The following is a 19,153-nucleotide window of genomic DNA, read 5'->3' as shown; positions in this document are numbered from 1 at the left end:
AGTGGCAAACATTGTAAATATTAGGGAAAACTCATGGCTAAATACAATTTGGGGAAATTGCCAAAAATATCATTTTCAAAGCATCACTTTTCATGTTTACACTAACCACTTTTACCATCATCTTTAATGAAGAGTAAAAGACATTTATAACCTTTTGATTAACTTTGACAAAAAAACATATTGTTAACTAATCTAAACTTAAAACATCTTCTCTAAACCCTAAATCATCAACTCTAAACCCTAAAACATCAAACATCAACCCTAAACCCTGAAACATCAACCCTAAACCCTGAAACATCAACTCTAAACCCTAAACTCTAAACCCTAAACCTTTAAATCTAAACCCTAAAACATCAACTCTAAATCCTAAACATAAACCTTAAACCCTAAATCTAAACTTAAAACATCAACTTTAAACCATAAATCATCAACTCTAAACCCTAAATCATCAACTCTAAACCCTAAACCATGAAACATCAAGTCTAAAGCGTAAACCCCGAAACATCAACTCTAAACCCTAAAATCTAAATCTTCAAATCTAAACCCTAAAACATCAACTCTAAACCCTAAACGTAAACCCTAAACCCTATATTTTTTGAAATTCGAACCCCAAAACCCTAAACCTTCATATCTAAACCCTAAAACATCAACTCTAAATCCTAAACGTAAACCCTAAACCCTAAAACCCTAAACCTTCAAATCTAAACCCTAAAACATCAACTCTAGGGTTTTAGGGTTTAGAGTTTAGGGTTTAGGATTTAGGGTTTAGAGTTTAGGGTTTAGAGTTGAAGGTTTAGGGTTTAGGGTTTAGAGTTGATGTTTTAGGGTTTTGGGTTAATTTTTAGGGTTTAGAGGGTTTAGGGTTTAATGTTGATAGTTTAGGGTTTAGTATGATGGTTTAGGGTTTAGAGTTGAAGTTTAGGGTTTAGGTTTAGAGTTGATGTTTTAAGGTTTAGAGTTGAAAGTTTAGGGTTTAGGGTTGATATTTCGGGGTTTAGGGTTTAGAGTTGATGTTTCAGGGTTTAGGGTTCGTATTTTAAAAAAAAAATAGGGTTTAGGATTGATGGTTTAGGGTTTAGGGTTTGTATTTAAAAAAAAAAGGTTTATGATTGATGGTTTAGGGTTTAGAGTTGAGTTTTAGGGTTTAAGGTTTAGAGTTTAAATTTCAAAATATTATAATTCGAAAAAAAAATTAATTTTTTTTTTTTTGTAAATTTTCATTTATTTAAATATTTATTTATTATATATATAAAGGACAAGGACATAAGAGTTTTTTGCCACTTAATGAAGAATGTATTTTTAAAAATGTTCTTTTAATGGTCGTAAAAACGAAAAGTGATAGTATAAAAGTAGTAAACATGTAATTTCCCCTACAATTTGTACTCTTATTTTAATAGTTTAGATATTTATATCTACTAAAAATATGAAATAGTAGTTTCAAATAACTAATTAGATTGGAATAATAGTCACAAAATCACTTATTTTAGAGTTTTTTTTCTAGAAAATAAAAAGATATTGTTACATATAGAATAAATAAAACAATCTATACTATTAAAGTAGAATCTCCAATACGATTCTGCCTTTAGATTTTCAAGTTATTTACAAGACTATGCCATTATTTTTTTATTTATTTCTCATCTATAATTAAGTTCATTTTAGAAAATTCGTGCTTTGCATTAAAGTATAACCATTTTCAACAAAAATATAGGAACTTTCAAATAACTTCGGCAACAATATATGCCATTAACTACACAACAATCAATCCTATTTAATTCATTGGTTACCGAATTTTATATTTGTAATTTAGTACCCACAATCTTATCTTCCTCAATGAATCGTCTACTTTTGCAGAGAAATATCGAGTGACAATTGTTTTATTATTACTTTTCTTTTCAAATTTTCTTTTGGTAAGACCAAACAGTCAGATATACGTCGAAGAAACTAGATTACTCGTGGATTGGGTTTCACAAATTTATAGATCGAAACTCATTTAAATACTTAACTTTTATCGACAAAAATTTGAAAACCAATTTTTAAAAACAGTAAAACAGAAATAGTTGATTCAAAATTTTCTTTGTATTTCTTTTAATCACAATTTAAAATATGTTATGAAAAAAGATATTTGATTACTTTGTAAAAATAATAGTTTACAATAACCTAAGAATATTAATATAAGGAACTTTTTATAAAAAAAAACAATTCTTCACACCAATGAAAATTATGTCTCCACACCAATGAAAATTTGTCATACATAAAACATCAACACAATTAAAAATATCTGTTATCAAATAATGAACACACAAGGTTATAATTAAAAATATTTAATTTTACAACTTTTGATTTTTAAAGGAAACAAATCCTGCGTTTTTAAAGTGCATGTTAAAAATCTAATATAGTCTTATAAAACAACTTTATATACAACGGTTTTGAATAGATGTTTTGTTTTTCCATAAAACTATACATTGTATAGCGTAAAATAGTATGCTTTTTAACTGTATAACGCATATATACCGTATATGTTTTGCCACACATGTGTATTTAAGATTTATATATATGGTTTGGCTAGAATGCTTTTTGTATAAAAAATTAAAAACAATCATTATGGTAATTTTTGTTGTGATGGTGTTTGAGATTCAAAATTTAACCTGAATTTTATGTAAAAAAACCAATCCTTGAGCAGCACCAAGCATGATCTTAAGCCTTAGTTTCCAAGGCAAAGTTGAGGTTCTTCTTCGAGTGAGAGATGATCTTCTAAGCTGAGATTAGACATGAACTCATAAACCAAATTAAAGCCTCTCTATGTCTTCTGAACAATAGCCTAAGAGCTTCACTACGTTTGGATGACTTAACTTCTGCTAGCCATTGCTCGTGACTCTATTGGGTATTCTATCCAAGCAAGCAACTAATCACGCTAGCAAGCTCTAATACCCATTGTTGACAATTATGTAACCAATTAACCGGTGTTAAAAACACAAAAAGAATTGTTTACCTAGTCCCCTTGTTGTACATCTGGGAAGAAGACTGACATTCTCAATGATTCACTATAATCAAGTCACCTAATGAAATCTTCCACAATAAGCTAAAAATTTAAGCATATTAAACTTGTGTAATTAGGAGATGAAATCCACCGTACAATCAAGAAAAAGCACCTTTAGACTCTTGACCAAATCTTTTTCTTCTTCTTGTCAACTTTGGTGTAGATCTTCCTTTCAATTTCCTCTTTTTCTCTATTTTATCTATTTTCTCTCTAATAGTGTTCTCAGTGTTAGGAGACAAGAAATTAGGTTTAGGAATATATATGATACCTTCCTAAATCCTTGGGCTTCGTTCAAAACCACTTTAATTTTATTTCTGGCCCAAAAAGTCATGCCTAGATAGCTAGTCTCACGACAGCACCTGACCATGAGCACCTGACCATGAGTACACCTTGCTATCTGTTCCGGTGGCCGGCGGTGACTCTCAAGCCGGTATACCTCTAACCCCTTTCTTCTTCAGCCTCTCCTCCCGTTACTAATCGGCCTCTTCAGAAGGAAGATGTTCGTCGTGTGCCCTGCCTCTGCCTTGATTCAAAGCTGGAATCTTTCGAGTGTGTTGTCTGTATGAAGGGACTGGAATTGAGTGCCAAAACCTCCGCTTGCTTCCACCGGTGCCGTTGCATTCTGTAACTTCCGGTTCTCCTCCTCGGTGTGGGACTTTTAGGGAACCGTCGATCCTCTTCTAGAGTTGTATGGCGTCTAGAGTGGACTTTTCAAAATGAAATCTGGACCAGGACTTTGTCAAGCCTGCTTCGCCTCTACCTCTTCGGGATAGTTCTCGGCTCCTGGAACTATTCTCCGTCTGTTACCCTTCTATGTTTGTGGCTCTGTTGCAGGTTCTGGCGATGATGTAAAGACTCAAACAACTGGAACTACATATGTTATTCTTAGACTTATCATATGTGAAGGTTTAATCTTGTTGATTAAACCTTTGTGTCTGTGAGAGTGTAACATCCCGATACCTGGCCCAAAAATTTCTTAAAGAGAGCCCGTTAGGACTGCACCCCATTAGGGTAAATGACCTAGGGTTTCCTCCTTTTCCTATAAATCAAGCTGCCTCCTCTCACTTTTCTCTCATTCTGAAACTTGAGCGATGCCCTGCAGAGATTTAGAGAGACTAGGAAACCCTAGCCGTCAAGCTTCTCTTTTCCTTTTCTCTCTTCTTCTCTCACGCCTCTCTCTCTCTCTCTCTCTCTTTCCTTTCTCTCCCCGTTGGATCTTTTCCTCCCTCCTCGCCGCGAGTCACCCCGAGAGCAAGCCGAGCCGCCGGTGGTGGTGGTCGTCCAACTGGTGGTGGGGTGATCGTCCGAGTGTGGTGATGGTGGTGGCTGTGTGGTGTTGTGGTGGTGACCAGATCTCGTCTCTCTCTTGTTTCCTTGTTCCAGATCTATTCAGATCTCATCCCCCTTGTCTCTTGTTTCCAGATCCAGATCTAGGCTAAGGTGAGGTGATTCGAACTTATCTTGCTCCCATGTACTGTATACTCCTTTATGTTGGAGTTAGGTCTGATTAGACCATGTTTGAGAGTTAGGTTGGTAGATCATATGATGAATGCTAGGATGCTAGATGAATGGATCATGCTGCATAAGCACTCTCATCTTGTTTAAAGGACTTAATGAACTGCCTTGGGTTGATATGAATGTTATTTATAATGGTTGCTTGTGTTATTGGTTGTTGTGATTCCTATGAGGATCCTTGAATGAGAGCTAGGTTGCTAGAAAGAAGTGAATGCCTAAAATGATAGATGTCAACTGGTACCACTTGTTGTGAATGAGAATGTGCAGTGTATTGCGTGTGACACCGATAACGGGTGGCGTCTAGTGAATGAGTACGAGTCTAAGTGTACATGAAAATGAGAAAGTGAACGAGAACGAGAATGAGAATGTGAACGTGAACGTGTCAATGAACTTGCTTGAAGTCCTGTTTGGACCACCGAGAACGGGTGGGCGTCTAGAGTCTAGGATGTGTGAACCTGCGGGACAGTAGCCTAAAACGAGGTACCCACATGAACCTGTGGGACAGTAGCCTAACACGGGGTACCCGCAGGAGCCCACGGGACAGTAGCCTAACATGAGGTGCCCGTGGGAGTGACCCACGAGACAGTAGCCTAACAAGAGGTACCCGCGGGAGTGACCCGTGGGGCAGTAGCCCAACATGAGGTACCCACGGGAAGTGATGAGTTGAGCCTACCACGATATGCGGGATAGAAAATGTGTTGTGGCGCCTTAAGATCGAGTCAATGCCGAGTCGTGGCGTAATTATGGCTATTATGACCGGGTGGCGGACAGTGCCAGGATGGGCCAACGTGCTGCAACTCGGATAGCCATGTAGGAAGCTGGAGGGGGACAGATGCTCGAAAAAGGTGCTCTTCCAGGGCAGGCCGGAACGCCTAGGGATATCCGTAAACAGCTATAGGTCCATACGTCTAGGTTGCGTGAAGTCAAGTCGGTCTTGTGTGATGGTGTATGTCGAGTTGGTCGAGTTTATTGAATTATGTGTGCAGCAATGACTGAGATCGTTGTTTGAGTTGACCGTTAAGTTGTTAGTAAAGTATAGAAATGTGATTGCTTGGAAATGGTGATGATAGAATGTTCTAGAATGCATTTGGACCCTGGTTTCCGCATAGAGTAGTATATAGTGTCATGTGGGCTGGCTGGTCTAGAGTCACTTCACTGAGTAACCCGTTGCTCATTCCCTCCCTTTCTATTTCCCTGTGCGCAGGACTGTAAGTAGAAGTATAAGGATACGGGTGTGACAGTATTTCACAGAAGGTTATGCGTCCGTCGACTCTTAGGACCAGTAATGAGACACGTATAGGCGTCTAAATGAGTAGACATGTATCCATAACGCCCTTTCGATAACTCCGGTCAGACGCCATTGGATCGGGCCGTTACAAATGGTATCAGAGCGGGGGTTAAGATCCCTTAGTACTATCTTAAGGGGTCGACATTTCCGAAATTTTCAAAACCTGTTTTAAAAGAAAAATGTTTGTGAAATTTTATGGCATCCAAAAAGTTGTGAAATGAGTTTTCAAAACCACCCAATATATTTATACGTCTATTATGGTTTTGATCAGATCCATTTTACTTGCAGAATTTCTTTCCGAGCTTAATTCATCCGTTGGTTCTTAAAAGATCCTGAGCAATGTGTTCCTCGCCTTGTGTGCCCCCTTGTTTGATTGTGTGAGTCCATTTCGGTATCAGATGTTAAGTTCAGAAGTCTAGGGCTTGGAATTCGGGGACAAATTCCGATTAACAGGGGGAGATTGTAACATCCTGATACCTGGCCTAAAAATTTCTTAAGGAGAGTCCGTTAGAACTGCGGCCCATTAGGGTAAATGACCTAGGGTTCCCTCCTTTTCCTATAAATGAAGCTGCCTCCTCTCACTTTTCTCTCAATCTGAAACTTGAGCGAAACCCTACAGAGATTTAGAGAGACTAGGAAACCCTAGCCGTCAAGCTTCTCTTTTCCTTTTCTCTCTTCTTCTCTCACGCCTCTCTCTCCTTTCTCTCCCCGTTGGATCTCATCCTCTCGCTTCGCCGCTAGTCACCCCGAGAGCAAGCCGAGCTGCCGGTGGTGGTGGTGGTCGTCGTCCAAGTGGTGGTGGGGTGATCGTCCGAGTGGTGTTGTGGTGGTGACCAGATCTCGTCTCTTTCTTCTTTCCTTGTTCCAGATCTGTTCAGATCTCATCCCCCTTGTCTCTTGTTTCCAGATCAAGATACAGATCTAGGCTAAGGTGAGGTGATTCGAACCCATCTTGCTCCCATGTACTGTATACTCCTTTATGTTGGAGTTAGGTCTGATTAGATCCTGTTTGTGAGTTAGGTTGGTAGATCATGATGAATGCTAGGATGCTAGATGAATGAATCATGCTGCATAAGAACTCTCATCTTGTTTAAAGGACTTAATGAACTGCCTTGGGTTGATATGAATGTTGTTTATAATGGTTGCTTGTGTGATTGGTTGTTATGATTCCTATGAGGATCCTTGAATGAGAGCTAGGTTGCTAGAAAGAAGTGAATGCCTAAGATGATAGATGTCAACTGGTACCACTTGTTGTGAATGAGAATGTGCAGTGTATTGCGTGCAACACCGATAATGGGTGGCGTCTAGTGAATGAGTACAAGTCTAAGTGTAAATGAATATGAGAAAGTGAACGAGAACGAGAACGAGAATGAGAATGTGAACGTGTCAATGAACTTGCTTGAAGTCATATTTGGACCACCGAGAACGGGTGGGCGTCTAGAGTCTAGGATGTGTGAACCTGCGGGACAGTAGCCTAACACGAGGTACCCGCAGGGACCTGCGGGACAGTAGCCTAACACGAGGTACCTGCAGGAGCCCACGGGACAGTAGCCTAACATGAGGTACCAGTGAGAGTGACCCGCGGGATAGTAGCCTAACAAGAAGTACCCGCGGGAGTGACCCGTGGGACAGTAGCCTAACATGAGGAACCAACGGGAAGTGATGAGTTGAGCCTACCGCGAGATGCGGGATAGAAAATGTGTAGTGGCGCCTTAAGATCGAGTCAATGCCGAGTCGTGGCGTAATTAAGGCTATTATGACCGGGTGGCGGACAGTGCCAGGATGGGCCAACGTGCTGCAACTCGGATAGCCATGTAGGAAGCTGGAGGGGGACGGATGCTCGAAAGAAGCGCCCTTCCAGGGCAGGCCAGAACGCGTAGGGACATCTGTAAACGGCTATAGGTCCATACGTCTAGGTTGCGTGAAGTAAAGTCGGTCTTGTGTGATGGTGTATGTCGAGTCGGTCGAGTTTGTTGAATTATGTGTGCAGCAATGACTGAGATCGTTGTTTGAGTTGACCGTTAAGTTGTTAGTAAAGTATAGAACTGTGATTGCTTGGAAATAATGATGATAGAATGTTCTAGAATGCATTTGGACCCTGGTTTTCGCATAGAGTAGTATATAGTGTCATGTAGGCAGGCTGGTCTAGAGTCACTTCACTGAGTAACCCGTTGCTCATTCCCTCCCTTTCTATTTCCCTGTGCGCAGGACTGTAAGTAGAAGTATAAGGATACGGGTGTGACAGTATTTCACAGAAGGTTATGCGTCCGTCGACTCTTAGGACCAGTAATGAGACACGTATAGGCGTCTAAATGAGTAGACATGTATCCATAACGCCCTTTCGATAACTCCGGTCAGACGCCATTGGATCGGGCCGTTACAAATGGTATCAGAGCGGGGGTTAAGATCCCTTAGTACTATCTTAAGGGGTCGGCATTTCCGAAATTTTCAAAACCTGTTTTAAAAGAAAAATGTTTGTGAAATTTTATGGCATCCAAAAAGTTGTGAAATGAGTTTTCAAAACCACCCAATATATTTATACGTCTATTATGGTTTTGATCAGATCCATTTTACTTGCAGAATTTCTTTCCGAGCTTAATTCATTCGTTGGTTCTTAAAAGATCCTGAGCAATGTGTTCCTCGCCTTGTGTGCCCCCTTGTTTGATTGTGTGAGTCCATTTCGGTATCAGATGTTAAGTTCAGAAGTCTAGGGCTTGGAATTCGGGGACAAATTCCGATTAACAGGGGGAGATTGTAACATCCTGATACCTGGCCTAAAAATTTCTTAAGGAGAGTCCGTTAGAACTGCGGCCCATTAGGGTAAATGACCTAGGGTTCCCTCTTTTTCCTATAAATGAAGCTGCCTCCTCTCACTTTTCTCTCATTCTGAAACTTGAGCGAAGCCCTGCAGAGATTTACAGAGGCTAGGAAACCCTAGCCTTCAAGCTTCTCTTTTCCTTTTCTCTCTTCTTCTCTCAAGCCTCTCTCTCTCTCTCTCCTTTCTCTCCCCATTGGATCTCTTCCTCTCTCCTCGCCGCGAGTCACCCCGAGAGCAAGCCGAGCTGCCGGTGGTGGTGGGGTGATCGTCCGAGTGTGGTGATGGTGGTGGTGACCAGATCTCGTCTCTTTTGTTTCTTTGTTTCAGATCTGTTCAGATCTCATCCCCCTTGTCTCTTGTTTCCAGATCCAGATCCAGATCGAAGCTAACGTGAGGTGATTCGAACCCATCTTGCTCCCATGTACTGTATACTCCTTTATATTGGAGTTAGGTCTGATTAGACCCTGTTTGAGAGTTAGGTTGGTAGATCATATGATGAATGCTAGGATGCTAGATGAATGATCATGCTGCATAAGAACTCTCATCTTGTTTAAAGGACTTAATGAACTGCCTTGGGTTGATATGAATGTTGTTTATAATGGTTGCTTGTGTGATTGGTTGTTGTGATTCCTATGAGGATCCTTGAATGAGAGCTAGGTTGCTAGAAAAAAGTGAATGCCTAAGATGATAGATGTCAACTGGTACCACTTGTTGTGAATGAGAATGTGCAGTATATTGCGTGTGACACCGATAACGGGTGGCGTCTAGTGAGTGAATACGAGTCTAAGTGTAAATGAATATGGGAAAGTGAACGAGAACGAGAACGATAATGGGAATGAGAATGTGAACGTGTTAATGAACTTGCTTGAAATCCTGTTTGGACCACCGAGAACGGGTGGGCGTCTAGAGTCTAAGATGTATGAACCTGCGGGACAGTAGCCTAACACGAGGTATCCACAGGAGCCTGCAGGTTAGTAGCCTAACACGAAATACCCACAGGACCCCACAGAACTGTAGCCTAACATGAGGTATCCGTGGGAGTGACCCGCGGGACAATAGCCTATTCTATGCATTCGATAGCCAATTTAGACAAATTATATTTATGTTTATAATATAAGAAAAAAAGAAGACTGAATTCATTACGTTATTTTTGGTAGCATGGAAACCCTAATCTTATGCACGAGACACGCCATGTTAATTTCTAATTTCAAGGCATCTATTTATATAAAGTACTGTTTGCTCTCTCCAGAACGCACCACCTCATCATCCACCTAGATAAGTCATTTTCTCTCGTGGCGACACGTGTCACAGAAGACTCAAACTCAGCGTTTCATTTATTCCAAAAGTCATAAATGATACGGGCTTTGCTATTTTCTGGGCCTGATGTTGAGCAATCCTGTGTGACGGCCAGAGCCGACTCTAATCTTTGCTTCACGCTGTCTAACAGAAGCTTAGGGATCGTCTTTGTTCTTCGTTCGATCGCGACTTCTGATCTTCATCTCAGTCACCGAAACAGTCTCTGTTGCAATTATTTCGTGTTAAATCCCTTATTAATTCAATCAATGAAGCCTTGAATGCAATATTTTCTTTAGGAAGCGGTGTACCTGTGAATATAAAAAGGTAAGCATTTCTCCTCTCGAAATCATACAACGATTTATTTTCCTATTCTTGATTATGAAACTTTCTCAATTATGTTTCATTCGAGCATAAATATTTAAGTTTCATCCCCAGCAAATCAAAACTTCGATCCTTTATTCTGTTAATTCGATGGCCCTATTCCTATTAGGTTTACGGAGAAGACCATATTTATTGAGATTGCAGAGGAGGAATTCTAAATATTTAGATGTTTTTACAATCAAATCTTCAGGATATATTTTGTTCTTTCTGGATAGTTTTCTCTTGATTAAGGAATTGAATTAAATATATTCTCCTATGATTTATGTTTGTATAGATAACAGATTAAACTCCAGCATAAAGTTAAAATATTGGAGTTTCATGACTGCCTTTTCATATGTTTTCATTGTATGCACATGCTTTTATGGCAGGGACAGTACATAGTCAGAGTCTCAAGTCGCCTTCATGATGATGACACCATTGTCGAGAGAAGACATAAAGCTAGCTGAAGTTTTGATAACGGTAAAGAACTTGAAATGTTTAGGAAACCCAACATTGCTAGATGCCTAGATGTTTTACTCCATAGAGGACATGGATAATCGTAAAAGAAAACAGAAGTAAGTTCTAATGTATTTCTTTTTTGCCGTATGTGGCTTAGCTGGAAATTATTTGATTACTAAATTTGATGACAAGTGTACGTATGGTATTTGAATAGAATCTGATATTTTTTCTTGATGATGTTTCCTTCTCAGGGTCTCTGAGAAATATAGATGGAAAAGAAGGAAATTGCAGAGCATGAAGCAGTCAAGAAAGAGCCAGAAGCTTTCTACTGGAGAGACTTGGCAATGTTCCAATGCATGCGTTATGTCTAGGAGATTCTTCATTCGGCGAAATAGGAGAGAAAAAAGAATATATAACAATTTGGTCCAGTTTTTAATTATTTAAAAGGACTTAAATAAAATAATTGACGTATTTTTTAATATTTTTGTAGTTTCTTATTTAAACTGAAGGTAACATGTAACACCTATCAAGGATGAGCACGAGCATTACTTTGATTATAATCTGATTGAAAATCATAAATTATTGATCCTGATACTTTTTCTCATATTAATAATACATCCATTGTTTTAGCTAAATTTATATAATTCAGCTTACAAGTTTTAATAAGAAATTAAGAAATGTCCAAGAAACTCAATTGAGATCACAATAATTGTTGATCAAATAAGATTTGTGTAAGTAAACTCGATATAAAGCCATGTCATCGTTCAAGCCATATGTTTAATGTATATTTTTCGACAAAATTCATATGGTGCTGTCTCAGTTTATCAAAACGTGGCTGCTTTCTCTTCGTTTATCTGATTCTTTCACTTAAACTTTTCCTGTCTTTTTATTAACTTGATGTGAGCATATAAAGTCTATAAGATGATTCATCTGACTCTAATAAAAATGGTCATGATAGCAGAAAGCGCCCTAACAAAAAGGCTATGGCGTGTAAACACGAGAGTGACAATGAAAGTGGCTCTAGCAGCTCTAACCTTGACAGTGATTGTGGAGAGAAGAGAAGAAGAAAGGTACAAAGAAACACAATATAAGCAAAATAGGTGCCTCTTCTTAATCTGAAGCTGAGAGTGACGATAACAACAAACTTAAGAAGTCACAAAAAAGTAACCCTCTAACCAATCTGGTTCGAAAGAAGTAAGGGACAAAAAGTAGTGGGAGGAAGAGGCGTGATTTGATGTTAGTGAACCTAAATTTGGGAATGAGAAAACAACTACTACACAAAAAAAAAACTAACCATGTAAAACAAAATGGAAAAACAAATGTGGACGATGTGGAGACCAATCATCTGAAGAACAAATATAGAGTTGCTTCAAGTGGCAAGAAAGCTGCAAGAGCCTCTGATGAAAACAAGAGATCATAGTGTAGTAAAGTAGAAGTTTACACTGGAGGAATGATCCACAAAATAGATGAAGAAGAGGATAGTTTCAAGCATCACAAATTGACAAGGACAAATATCTTCCTCTTACGGAAAAACTTTTAACGACGTTGCCAACAAATATATCAACCCAGCAAACAAACAAACAAAAAGTAAAGTCATGGCTTAAAAATGAAAATGGCTCCCCACACATGAAACTCATAAGTTCAGATTAACATCATATTTTAGGTCAAACACACAAACTAACGTCACCAATTAGCAACCCACTGCACCAGAGATGTCAACATCCAATATACTACATTTTGCCTAAAAAAAAAAAAAAAAATATTACCCACTTAAAACCATAACATTTCATGCTCAACGAAAACAAAACCCAAAACACAACACTCCCAGATCTATTCTATACTAACAATTGAACAATATTTTGTGCGAAATACGGACAACCACTAGAACGAAGTTCTATAAAGATTAATATTAAATTATTATTCAATCTAGCTAATTCTTAAAAATAAAATTTAAATCAATTCACTTTTCTATTATCTAAATCAATAAATTTAGATGATAATGTATAAGAAAATATAAAATTATCAATAGATTATAAAACATGTATAAATGTATAAGAGAGGTAAATAATTCATTATTCAGGTATTTAAATAATAATCATCATCATGTACAAAGATCCATGTCTCTTTGCAATATATGAATGTGGGTTAACCCTCTCTACTCATGTAAACCTCATCAAAATAAGTGGCTAAAAATTTGACACTATAATTTTTAAAAATGTAATAAACGCTATATATTCCTTATCATCTTATTCTATTAACCAAAATGTTTAATAACACAAAAGTTATTTTAATCAATAGTTTAATTACAATCTAACAAAAAAAAGTTCATCAATGTAAAATTATTTTAGCACACAATATATAATATCATCTAAAATACATACACTTCGGAAGAAGAATAAGAACGATTTTTTTAGTGATATTGTGTCTTCAAGTTTTATCAAATGCAAATAAAAAGCGTAAAGCTTATGAAATGATTCCACCATTTTATCACGAAGTTCAAGATTAGAAAACTTTTTTAAAAAAGGAAAATATAACCAACTATTAATACATAATAGATTAAAAATATTTCTACGAAAATAACTCCACAATAAAAAAATTAATAGATGATCAAAAATCAAAAATAGAATAAGATACAGAAATAAAAAATTAATATAAAAACAAAAATGAATAATTTGTTATATAAAAGAGATAGGTTAATTTATTCTAACTAAATAAATGTAGAATGTGTTTTAAATATTTATGTCAAGAATTATAAAACAAACTATAAACATAGATCCACAACTGTGTAAAAATAAAATATATAGTTATATAGTCTAATAAGAGACACACGATTTAAAATAATGTAAGATAATGAATAAAACTAGATAACTTCAAATTAAACAAATAAATCAACAATTCTACACCAATAAAATAAAAAACAGAATAAAACTTCAAATAAACAATCTTAGTAATCGTAAGAAAAAATTTAATTAATTGTAATGAGAATGAAACTGAATAAAAAATAACAATCAATAAAATAATTATTCATACTAATATAGAACAAAACAATTTAAAATAAAAACAAATATTAAAAAAAATAAAAATATTTACTCTAACTATTTAAAATATTTTAAAATTATCATCCCGCCCGTAGGGCGGGCCAGCCCTAGTCTTAATATATATATATTAAAACTATTTAATTTTACTCACAGAAAAAATGCGTTTTTATCTTTAACAACAAAGAAAAAGTTTTTATTTATATATTAAGTTTCACAAACCAGTTAAGTTAGTCAGAAAATAAACCAGCCACTTATTATATTTTCACATAGGCTAGCCTTCTTTCCCATTTGTTTATTACCAATTCAATATGTACACTATTTATAAATAAACTGGTTAGTAATGTAAGGGTTAACCAACTCCTTCAACACAATTCATTATAGGCCTACAATCCATGAAAGTTAGTTATGGAATATCAGTGTTCATACTGCAGTATACAGAAGCAAACACACTACCTACAAAATAATCTTTAGTCAAAAAACTACCAACTAATACTATATAGTGAATAGTTACCATAAGAGCATATAGTGAATATTTTGTTTAATGTAACGATACTTATATTTTTCTTCTTTCAAACAATATTGTTAGTTAAATTAATATAATATTACTTAAATATTCAGATTATGAAAATATATAGTGAATATTTTGTTTGAATAATCAAGTTTAATCTAAACTGAAAATTAAAATTTATAAAAGAAATTGAACAAATAAAATAAGTTAAAGATATTTTAAAGTTATAGAAATATAAGAAATCAAAAATATATATTTTAAAAACAAACAAAAGAAACAAATCATAAGAGTCTTAATTTATAATAACCCATATAACTTTATGGAATGTTAACTAATATGATGCAATTTACACAGCGACAAAATAAGAGTTTTTCTTGGATTCATCGCCTATGGTTTAGTTATTTAAAATTCAAAATCTTCTAAAAACCAATAAAATTTAGTTATTTAAAATTCAAAATCTTTTAAAAAGGAAACAAAATAATAAGAATTTGTCAAGTTATATTATGTTTTTAAAATAAATAAAGAATAGTAAAAATTATCAAAAAAGATTGTTTTAATATCGTTAACGTCGTCTGCAAAACACTAAACCCTAAACCATAAATCATAAATTCTAAACCCTTGGGTAAAACCTAAACTATTGGGTAAATGTTAAACTCTAAATCATAAACATTAAACCGAAATCTTAAAACCATTAAACCCTAAATCCTTAACCCTAAATCCTTAACCCTTGGGTAAATCATAAACCCTAAGGGTTCAAGGTTTACTCAAGAGTTTAAGATTTAGTGTTTATGATTTAGAATTTTTAAGATTTAATTTTCAATGTTTATTATTTATGATTTATCCAAGGGTTTAGAGTTTACCCAAGAATTTATGGTTTAAGATTTAAGATTTTAGTGTTTTGCTGATAGCGTTAACAATATTAAAAAAATATTTTTTTTGATAATTACTACTTATTTTTTTTTATTTTAAAAGCATAATATAACTTGAAAAATTCTTATTATTTTATTTCATCTCTTAAAAGATATAAATCTGAAATAACTAAATCATATTGGTTGGTGAACCCTAGGGGGAACCCAAAAAAAACTCGGACAAATAGCAAAATGATCTATTAATCCATTTAAATTTAGAAAATGGGGACTTGAATTTTTGTTTATATCATGGGGGCTGAGGCAATTGCCTCTTTCAAATTACAGTAAGCACGGCTTTGCTTCTAAGTTTTAACTTAACCAGTATAAGGTTTAATTAAACACATAAATACACTCAGATAAATCTGTCTAAAATGCTATTATATATGCCATTTTATGCCACACCCTATTTTTACGGCTACGTTAGTAAGAAAGCTCACATGACTCTATCTGGCAATCAATATACATTGGATCAGAAGGCTAAGTTCTAGCATTAATATCAAAATACATTACAATGATATTCTCAGGTGGTGCTAAAACGTCACGATCAAATAGATTATAAAAACGGAAAAAGTAGTAGAAAAAAAACTGTGAAATGTGTTTATAAGTGTGGTAAATGGTCATTAAGTAGCGAAATGTATGGAAGAATGACAAACAATAAAAAAAAATTAGGATATTAAAAACAAAGGCATGTGGGAAGGGTCTTTACATTACAGTGGTCAGAAATGCTATGCTGAGATGAGGCAAAGAGCCTTCACTCCTTGTGGGTCTCCTTAAATATCTCTTTTCATCTTCCCTTCCTTCTAATTTGTTTATAACTTAATAGTAAATCATACTATTGCATTTTTATCAAGTTAAAACCTCAAGAAAAATCAGAGTTTCTCGACAGAGGGAATTCATATAACTATCAGAAACAGAGCTATATTATGTGCTAGGAAAGGTGCAAGCAACTAAGCATCAATGATAGAATGAAAAAAAGATCATGCTGATTATATCATATCTAATATATGTGTAGTACTTTTTGACCAAAAAAAAAGGTGTAGTACTTGTAGTTTACATGTATAAGATATATATATATCGTTTATCAACATTATAAGAACTAGTCTAATTCTTAGCGAATTCCAGATGGGATGTTAGCCCATGTTCAAATAATCAAGTTCATACATCAACCAGGGACCTTGGCATAGATTTTTTTTAAGGCTGTGTATCATTAATAAGCCACATGGGCAAAAAGTTTCAAAATATTACAAAAATAAAGCACAAGATCATACCAGTAGGTATGTCGTAAGAGAGGATAGATAAAAAATATCAAAGAGGTTATCCTACTCAAAAAACACAAACGCAATACACAAAGACAGTAGTCTTCTGATGGCGTGCGTTCTAAGATGAGACCGGAAGAGAGGCTTCTGCTTCCTCATACATCAATGAGTAAATCTTACACCATCTGTGATGGAAACTCACTATATGGAATCTGAAATTGTTACCTTCTCGTTGTAAGTCAATTTCTCATAAAATTTGAAAAGGTTAATAGTGGAGCTGATCTAGGATCTGAAAATTAAAAGATGAACTGTTAAAACCATGAACTCGAAACCTCCAAACTTCTTAGCTCTTCTTTTATCCATAATAGCGGCCTGAAAAGAACCCAGTTTTGTGGAGGTTTTGGCTCCATAAAATCAATTCCACCAATTTCTCAAGGAGACAGAAATAAATGATAATACCGTCACTCCAAAAGGAACCGGCAACTCCCAAAGGCTACAACGTAAAGGCAGCGAGAGAGCAGTCTCAAGCCAAAGAGTCAAAAGATAATTATACATTTTAGTTTGACCAAAAAAAAAAAAATTATACATTTTACTATCCGCGTAAAATACTAACATTAAATAAATGGGACATTTTCAAATATACTATATAATGACGTAATGTGAAATCACTTGTCATCATAAATCCACTGTCCTTTCCTAACTAACTTCACTTCGTTACATCAACTCTCTTTGTCTCGCTAGCCCTATATAAACCCTATACGTACGTATACTCTCCTCACACTCGCCCAGTCAAAAACCACACGTATCAATGGCCGAGTCATCCATCTCCTCCGTTAGACAATCATCTCCGGTGGAAGAGGAGGAGAATCATCGAGCCAATAACAAGAAACGAGAGCGTGGAGCAAATGGGTCTCCGAGATCCGTGAGCCCCGCAAGAAGCGCAGAATCTGGCTCGGCATCTTCTCCACGGCAGAGATGGCGGCGCGTGCACACGACGCGGCGGCTCTCACCATCAAGGGAGGGAACCTCTGCCGTCCTCAACTTCCCGGAGCTCGCCACTTACCTTCCCCGTCCAGCTTCCTCTTCTCCCCGCGACGTTCAAGCCGCAGCTTCCGTAGCCGCCGCCATGGACTTCTCCGATCAAACCACCGTCATCCCGGAGCCTCACTCGTCTCCATCGAGCAGCTTTTCAACGTCCACGTCGTTGTCACCGTCTAGCGAAGAAGCAGCGTCATCAACGGCGGAAGAGCTGAGCGAGATAGTTGAGTTACCGAGTCTAGAGACAAGTTACGATGAGCAGTGGAGCGAGTACGTGTACGTTGACTCGGCGTATCCACCTAGTTCGCCTTGGTATTTTAATAACTGTTATAGCTTTTATTACCACAGCGACGAAAATGGCACTTTGATGTCTGAACCTTTTGAGTCTTCCAATTTTGGCCCACTTTTTTCCTTTAATTTAATCCTTTTGTTTAATTTTTGTAATTTTAGCCCAGTTTCTCGGATGTTTATTTCATTACTTGTTTCTCAACAGAGTTTAAATATACTCCATTAAATCTGTTTTGTAGTAATATAGTATGCTTTATAGTTTTTTTTGTGTGGTCGGACGATAGAACTACTTTTTCTGCAACTATGATTGGACGATAACTACTTTTTCTGTTTCTATTTTGTAAGTTTGGCGAAAGCATGCAGCTGTGAAGGTGAAGATTTGGAGGATAAAAGTATTTGCATATATCAAGGGTTAGGCTAATATTGGATAAAAAGTCTAGGCTGATATACTATAGTTTGAATGTGTAGTTGTATATATAGTTGATTAAAGGAAAAAAGATTTGTTGCTACACGAACTATTGGTTAAAGTATCTCGAACCATCTGAAGTATTAAATTGTATCTATAACTACATAAACTCTTAGAAATGTATGTAATTAAACATGCGAGGTTCAATTAGATTTTTTTTAAATTTTTTGGGGTCAAATCGAATTTTGGAAATTTTAATCCGCCCAGACCCAAATCTAAATCCGACCACTAAAATCGACCCGACCCTTATCCTATCTATTATGTCTTCTTCTTCTTTGCGATTTCTTCGTATCTCAGCCACAAAAAACTTGAAGATGGAATTGGGTTCGAGTTCGTCGAGAAAGAGCCGAAATTCTGGGCATAAATTGTGTTTCTGTGGATTAAAGACAAGTATAAATCAAGCTTGGACTGACAAAAACCCAGCTCGTCGATTTTACGGTTGCCCACGTTTTAAGGTATGAAATTTGTTAATTGAACTCCTTAATTAGCTATTTAGATGTGAAAAGAGAGATATGAAATGCAATCCGGACCTTGTAACAGTTTGGAAATGGATGCAAATATTTCTCTTGGTTTGATGAAGAAGAAGGTACAAAATGGCAAAAAAAAGCTTTGATTGAAGCTCGTGATGAGATTAGAAAGAAGGATAGAATCATTGAGCAGTTAAAAGTCACCATTGCAGAGATGCGTAGTGATTTGGAGATGAAGCAAATGGAAACAGTGAAAGATGAAGATGAAATTGTGAGACAGTTTGAAGAATGCTTTGTTTAGTGTTTTAGTTTGTCAATCTTATGTATAATTGTTGTTTAAGTGCGTTTGGAATGGTAAGTTGTAATGTCTAAGCATAATGAACTTCTTTTTTATGTTGATGAATTGAAGGA

General features: G+C 36.1%; 1 long non-coding RNA gene and 1 pseudogene across 1 annotated transcript; both read left to right on the top strand.

Moving 5' to 3' along the window:
- The first annotated feature begins 7,675 nt into the window (after nucleotides 1-7,675).
- On the top strand, nucleotides 7,676-11,350 carry LOC111213574. Its single transcript, XR_002663364.2, has 3 exons — nucleotides 7,676-10,278; nucleotides 10,704-10,889; nucleotides 11,025-11,350. It is a non-coding gene; the product is annotated as an uncharacterized LOC111213574 (long non-coding RNA).
- Nucleotides 11,351-15,119: 3,769 nt separating this feature from the next.
- Nucleotides 15,120-18,920, top strand: LOC125581895 (annotated as a pseudogene).
- Nucleotides 18,921-19,153: the final 233 nt, after the last annotated feature.

Source organism: Brassica napus, chromosome C2 (assembly GCF_020379485.1).
Source record: "Brassica napus cultivar Da-Ae chromosome C2, Da-Ae, whole genome shotgun sequence".
In the NCBI taxonomy this organism is placed as follows: domain Eukaryota; kingdom Viridiplantae; phylum Streptophyta; class Magnoliopsida; order Brassicales; family Brassicaceae; genus Brassica; species Brassica napus.
The sequence above is the reverse complement of the archived record's forward strand: the minus strand, read 5'-3'. Positions and strand labels throughout refer to the sequence as shown.